Source organism: Hakea prostrata, chromosome 2, assembly GCF_041222555.1.
Source record: "Hakea prostrata isolate BN-2017 chromosome 2, UWA_Hpros_2, whole genome shotgun sequence".
NCBI classification, from domain to species: Eukaryota; Viridiplantae; Streptophyta; class Magnoliopsida; order Proteales; family Proteaceae; genus Hakea; species Hakea prostrata.
Window position 1 is genome coordinate 3,143,454 of NC_142601.1, and position 6,552 is coordinate 3,150,005.

The window sequence follows — 6,552 nt, forward strand, 5'->3', positions numbered from 1 at the left end:
TTATCCCGAACGTGGAGAGTCCTCAAGTTTAACTAAGCTCCCAAGGGAGACGCAAGTTAGACCAGGAGGAGTCAGGGTATTATTATCTAGATATTCCCGAAAGGGAAATCTCACAAGTCAATTGTGGTAGTAAGTACGAAATTTTTACGACAAGCAATTATGGTCAATTCATATATTTATGAAATGGCCATAGGGGGCCAATCCTTACAAAAAAAGAAAAAGAAAAAAGGAAACCATACTCCACTCTCTAGAGTGTCCAGATACAACGAGAATTCGCCAGAAAGGTTCGAGTCGGCCCTCTCATCAGAGTTGGGAAGTCAAAGAAGGTAATCAGAGGGAAATTCAAAGTGTTGGAATGCCGAAGTCAACTTAACGTCAGTATATTTGGAAATATGAAAACTCAGGTTTTCTTCGGATCTTTTGGATTGCCGAGGGGCCTTGGCGGGAGCCTTCAAAGGTTTAGAGGGTTTGGAATAGAGAGGAAGAGTCGGAACTTCAATCTCTTTCCTTTGGCTCACTTCGTCAAAGTCACGCCAAGCCTCGGTTAGTTTCTGTTCCTCATTGTATGATTGTTCAGCGGCAGCGGAGACAGTAGTCTCGCCACCAGAAATCGGCATTACGCTCAGGGGAGCCTTTGTCAGAAGTTCTACCACTTCCCATCACACACAGAGTCCGATTGTGACTTTTAAATCAGAAAAGAAACAAATGCAAAAGTGAAAAGAGTAGCTAAAGCAAGCAAAGATGGCAAGAAAGTTACTACACTTACTTGTTCACCGGAGTAAGTAACTTGGAAGCAGAAAGACAGCTAGGGCACAGAGAAGACGACGACGAGTTTTCGAGTTGCAGATAAGAGTGAAATTTGAAAAAGCAACAGGCGGTTTTTAAATAAGCCAGCCTATGGACACGTGTGTGATCAAGATCAATTCAGTCTGACGATCGCGATCCGGCGGCAGTTCGAAAAGGCGTAAATGAATCAAATTGAAGTTGACGTTTTGAGGAACCGTCGTTTTGAGTTAAAGGCAATGATGGTTTCGGCTATGACAGACACGTGGCAACTGCCGCATGAAAGCTGAAAACATACGCGTAACTCGAGGAGAGTGATGACGCACTAGCATTAAATGCTACTTAACATTTATTATAGCAAGCGATCGTTCAAATCAAGGTTTAAAGTATCCAACGATACCATACGATACTAGTCGATACGTATCCATATTTGACCCAACCGATACGATACATCTCTTCATTGAATTACACTAAAATACATTAGCCGGAACGATACAATACTAGATATAGGACGATACGTTTCTTAAAATACCTTACCGATACGATACTCGATACCGATACTTTAAACCTTGGTTCAGATTCCTTGTTTGGTTTCCACCCTCGGCGTTCCCAAACGCTTGGTCTGGGGGGCTCGTGATACGGGAAAAATATCATTGAACCGGGTCCGGCCTTGGTTCAACCCTTGACCCCGGTCAGGGACGAACTGACGATTCCGGGCTCGAGCGAATCGGGTCTAGAGATGGCATGTTCAGGAAGAAACTTAACACTATTAGCTCTCACGCACGAGTCCGAGATTCTCGGGACAAATAACCGGTCAAAGTGAAGGTTATCGATACTCGCAGGATGGACGATCGTGCCAGCTTGGATAACGGCCACGACCATAGCATCAAGATCGTGCGATCGGAGGAAGTTATCCATTACCCCACTAACGGGTCTAACTGTCTAGATTTGACGGTCACCAGAAGAAGGCACGTACGAGTTCAACGAACGGGATTCAAAGATAAGCTCTATATAAGACGTCACCAATGTACGAAGAAGGTATCTGAATCGTATTCTCAATTATCGTATTCATACTTTTTGCTCGCATCTAGTCATAGCCTTTGTAATCAGTTCATCAACTGACTTAGCCATCGGAGGTGGACTCCCGACCCCCACGGTCGGGCCACATCTGACGATTGTTTTGCAGATCATTCTTACGTGATCTAAGGGCTGAGCAGATTTTGGACGCATCAGTTACTAAGCCACAAATAATTCTTGGGTACCTCTAATCCTAAAATATTCTTCATTGATGCAACCCCTGCCTGCCTCTCTTATATGTATTTATGTGTGTGTGTGTGTGTGTGTGTGTGTGTGTGTGTGTGATTTGAAGCGGAAAGAATGTGTTGCACTTACATGCCCTCCTTGAGATGCCATCCATCCAGTTTTCCTATCTCTTTCAAAACATCTCGCCACTTGTTCACTGTTTCCTGGTCGAAGTGCTTTGGGTGCTCCTCATCAAAAGCTTTTGCATATTCCCCAGTCTGGTTTCGCACATTTGTGGGTTCAATTTTATAGAAAACGGGCAATACAGTATGGTTCCCTGTTTTTTTGCATTCAGATATCTCCTTAAGCTCATTGAGGCACCACTTGCTGGATGCGTAATTCATCGAGAGAATGGGAATAGAGATAATTGATTGCTGGATAGCAGCAAATAGATTGGGAGCAATCTCTTCTCCCTTATTCAATTCTTCATCATCTCTAAAAGTTCGAATTCCAGCCCCAACTAAAGCGTTGTAGAGGTGGTCTGCAAAACCACTACGAACGTCTTTGCCATGAAAGCTCAAGAACACTTCATAAGAATCTGAAGAAGAGGCATGTTGAGAAGCTGAAGCCATTCTATGAAATTGATTGCTTGATTTCCTTGCAAATGTTGTTAACTGGAAGGAGACGAGCCAAGCTTAAATGGTCTTTGTGCTGTCTTGAGAGAGCTGAAGATGAAGACTCCAAAACTTAAAATGGGAACGCTAAGAACAACTCACTGAACTTCTTCAGATCTGATCTGAAGCACTGAAAAGGAAAAAGTAGGCGAACAGCCAGTGATCGTAAATACTGGAGCATAATAAAGCACCCATGCGTACTTAATATTTCTTGTTGACTACCCAAAGTGAGTAAAGCATTCTCCAATGCTCTTTCATTACATGAATCTCTTGTTTTTTTATTAAATTAATTATTTTCTATGAGATGAGAATCTGGACAAGTTAAAAAAGAAATGGACAAGTAAAAGTATTACTATAGGTCGGGTAGTTTTAGACTTTGATGGAAAGGGTGTCATTGATATGAAATTTTCTTTTAAAGATTTTGGCAAAAATTATTATTAGAAATCTTAATTTTCCTGTGAAGATTCCTTTATCATCCCTAAATCTAAATTTTTCTTCCTTATTAAAAATCGAAACATAATTTTCTTCTAGTGATTTTATTCCGTTTGTATATTGAAGAGAAAGGATTATAAAGTTGATAATTCAAGGACTTCAAAACTATCAAATCTTAAAATTCCAATTCGAACTATAAGAGAAGGTGATGGTGGGTGGTTTTTTCAATAGTAATAGATGATTCCAATAAAGCTTCGAATAGCGTTTCTATGATTGGAGCTGTCCATCCAACCTTCTTCTTTCCTTGTGAGTTCTAGCTGTTCTATATTTATATTTTAATGTGTAAATATTTATTAAAGTCAAATCCAAGAGTTCCAGCGGTTCCATATTCATTCTTTAATGTATAAAATATTTATTTGGTTCAAATTCAAGAGTTCCAGCTGCTTCATATTCATTCTTTAATGCGTTAAATATTTATTTGATTCAAATTCTAGAGTTCCAGCTGTTCCATATTCATTCTTTAATGTTAATGTGTAAAATATTTATTTGGTTCAAATTCAAGAGTTTCAGCTGCTCCATATTCATTCTTTAATGTGTAAATATTTATTTGGTTCAAATTCAAGAGTTCTAGCTGTTCCATATTCATTCTTTAATGTCTAAATATTTCTTTGATTCAAATCCAAGACTTAATGAGTTACAGCTGTTCTATATTCATTCTTTAATGTATAAACATTTGCTCGACGACATCTTTAAGACAAAACAAGACCACTTCCAACTTAGTAAACCCCTTCTCATCTTAATTAATGAGTTTCAGTTGGTTTATATTCATTACTTAATATCAAAATATTCACCGACAACACCTTCCCAATAAAACAAGACCAATCTAGCTTAACAGGTCTCTTCTTAATTAGTATATATATTGAATAGACACCAAACAATCAATTTCACTCAATGGCTTGCATTCCCCTCACAACTTTTTTTTCCCCTGTTGTCTTTATCTTCTTCTTTCATGTTTAGACGAAATTCTTGAATCATTATGTTTCGATTTATAAGAAAGAAAATTTAGTTTTAGGATGGTGAACCAACCCTCATAGGAAAATTAAGAGCCCTAATTTAATGATGAATTTTTTTTAGGGTAAACCAATGATGAAATAAAGGTTACAATAATTTTTACCTCTATACTACTCTAATCTTGGATAAAATTCCACATCAGTCACATCTTTCTCTATTATTAAAAGTACCAACAAAATTGCCAAAGGTGGTATGTTAAAGTGGTTAAAGATCGAACTTCCCTAGGGGAGGACTTGGGTTCACATCCACTCAGCGGCATTAACATAAAAAAGCTCCCTCGAGGATGTAAATCAAGGTGCGCCCAAGCTGGCCCGGATGAACCTCATATCCATTAAAAAAAAAAAAAAAAAAAAGTACCAACAAATAATAATATTTTTATTTGTCTATTCTTTTCTGTCTTTTAATGGTAGGAAGCATGCAACTAGTTAAGATTCTCGTCTCATAAATTTATTCTAAAGGCCAATTACGTATCTTTACCAAAAAAAAAAATAAAAAAAATTACGTATAGATCCTTGATTTTGGTATCAATTATATTTACTATCCCTAAAGAAAAATCAATTACAATTATCACATACTATAATTGTAATTTGTCCTTATTTTAAATGTTTAAAATATAATAATAAAAATAATTAATTCAATAGAAAACAGAAAATTCGTTTGATCAAAGAGCATTGGAGAATTCCTTTCATCCAAAAAAAGGGGAAAAAGAGCATGAGCAGAAATATAACTAAGTTGTAATCAATATACTTGCATTTCCGTTACAATCATTTAAACTCTTTGCTTTTGTGGGCTCGGCTCCTCTCCTTGGAATAAATCTCTCACAAAGAGTGTCAAATGAGCTAGGTTTGAGAATCTAATCCAAAGACCAAGATAAAATTTCTCATTTTTATCCCAAGTGAGTCGTAATATCGAAATAAAACCCAAACCCGATTCATCTTCCCTCTTTCTTTCAAATCCATTTTAGCTCTTTTAAAAACTTACAAGAAACATACTGTGGATGGATAGCATAAAGAAAAGGAAGGAATTTTTTGATTGCTTTGTCCTTACTTTGCAGCATGACTACTTGCCATTTGCTAAACTCAATTAATGAAGAAGATGGGTGAAGGGAGATTCTCTTCATCCATCTCGCTAAGATTCTACTTTGCAAATAGGGTTTAAGTTAAGAGGTACTTGAGTCATTTTAACATATAAGGGCATTTTGGTCATCTTTAAAATTTTATTTGAATTCTAGGACTTTTCTGTAATTTTTGGACTAAAAGAGGAATCACAAGTTTCATGGTAAGTGGGTGTGTGTGTAAAAAAAATTAAACTAAAAAAAGAATAAGGGCAAATTGGTCAGTAAAGTGCTAATTTGTCCTTAAATTGACTTTCTATAACACATGGGAGGTAGATGCAAAGTCTCAATTTTTTTGGACTAAAAATGACATAGACCAAAGTTCAGGGGTTGAAATGAAAATTACCCATATTCCCTTTCATGATAAAATCAAGGGTAATTTTTATATAGACCCCCTGAGGTTTGGTCTATGTCACTTTTAGGCCAAAAAAATTGAGACTTTGCATATGCCTCCCCTGTGCTATAGAAAAAGTCAATTTAAGGACAAATTATCGTTTCTATGACCAATTTGCCTTTATTTTTAATAAATGCAAAGTCTTTTAAGTCTATTATATATCACTTCAAGAATAACGGTAAATTGGTCATAAAAGTGATAATTTATCCTTAAATTCATTTTTTTTATAGTACAGGAGAGGCAAATGCAAAGTCTTAGTTTTCTTGGACTAAAAACGACATAAACTAAACTTCAGAAAGTACAAATGAAATTTAAAGATAAATTATTATTACATGTTCCTTGGCATCTAGCCATGAACGTATCTCACTACAATTACTTCTCCCACAAAATAATGGTAATGCTTACAGATAACTCCTTTTTTAGAGAGGGTTGAAGGGTTCTGTGTCCTCATAGGAATTTCCTCCCATAACAGTAATAAAGTAGAAGTTGCAATACTCGAGACTTGCCTATATTTTCTAAGACCTATAACAGCTGGACCATAACATTTTCTGATATTTGCTCCTTGGTCTTCATATATATTTTTAAAAGCCCTCAAAAGTAAATATGAAGAGTAGACTAGTTGGTTGTTCAGTTTGTTGGCATCTCAAAAGCATTATTATACATAAATATTCTATATAGAAGAACCAAATCCATTTAAAATGAACAAGAAAATGAATGCTAGAGGTATGATGAAGTCATTATGGAGAAAAAGTATAAATAAGTGAATAGGGTAAAAATTCATTACATGTTGGAGCTTAAGAACCTTAACAGTCCTGGAACCCACTACTTCTTTTATTGTTGCA

At 36.3% G+C, this 6,552-nt stretch overlaps 1 pseudogene; it reads right to left on the minus strand.

Annotated features, from left to right (window-relative positions):
- Positions 1-2,171: 2,171 nt before the first annotated feature.
- Positions 2,172-2,657, minus strand: LOC149023292 (toll/interleukin-1 receptor-like protein pseudogene; annotated as a pseudogene).
- Between the last annotated feature and the right edge of the window lie 3,895 nt (positions 2,658-6,552).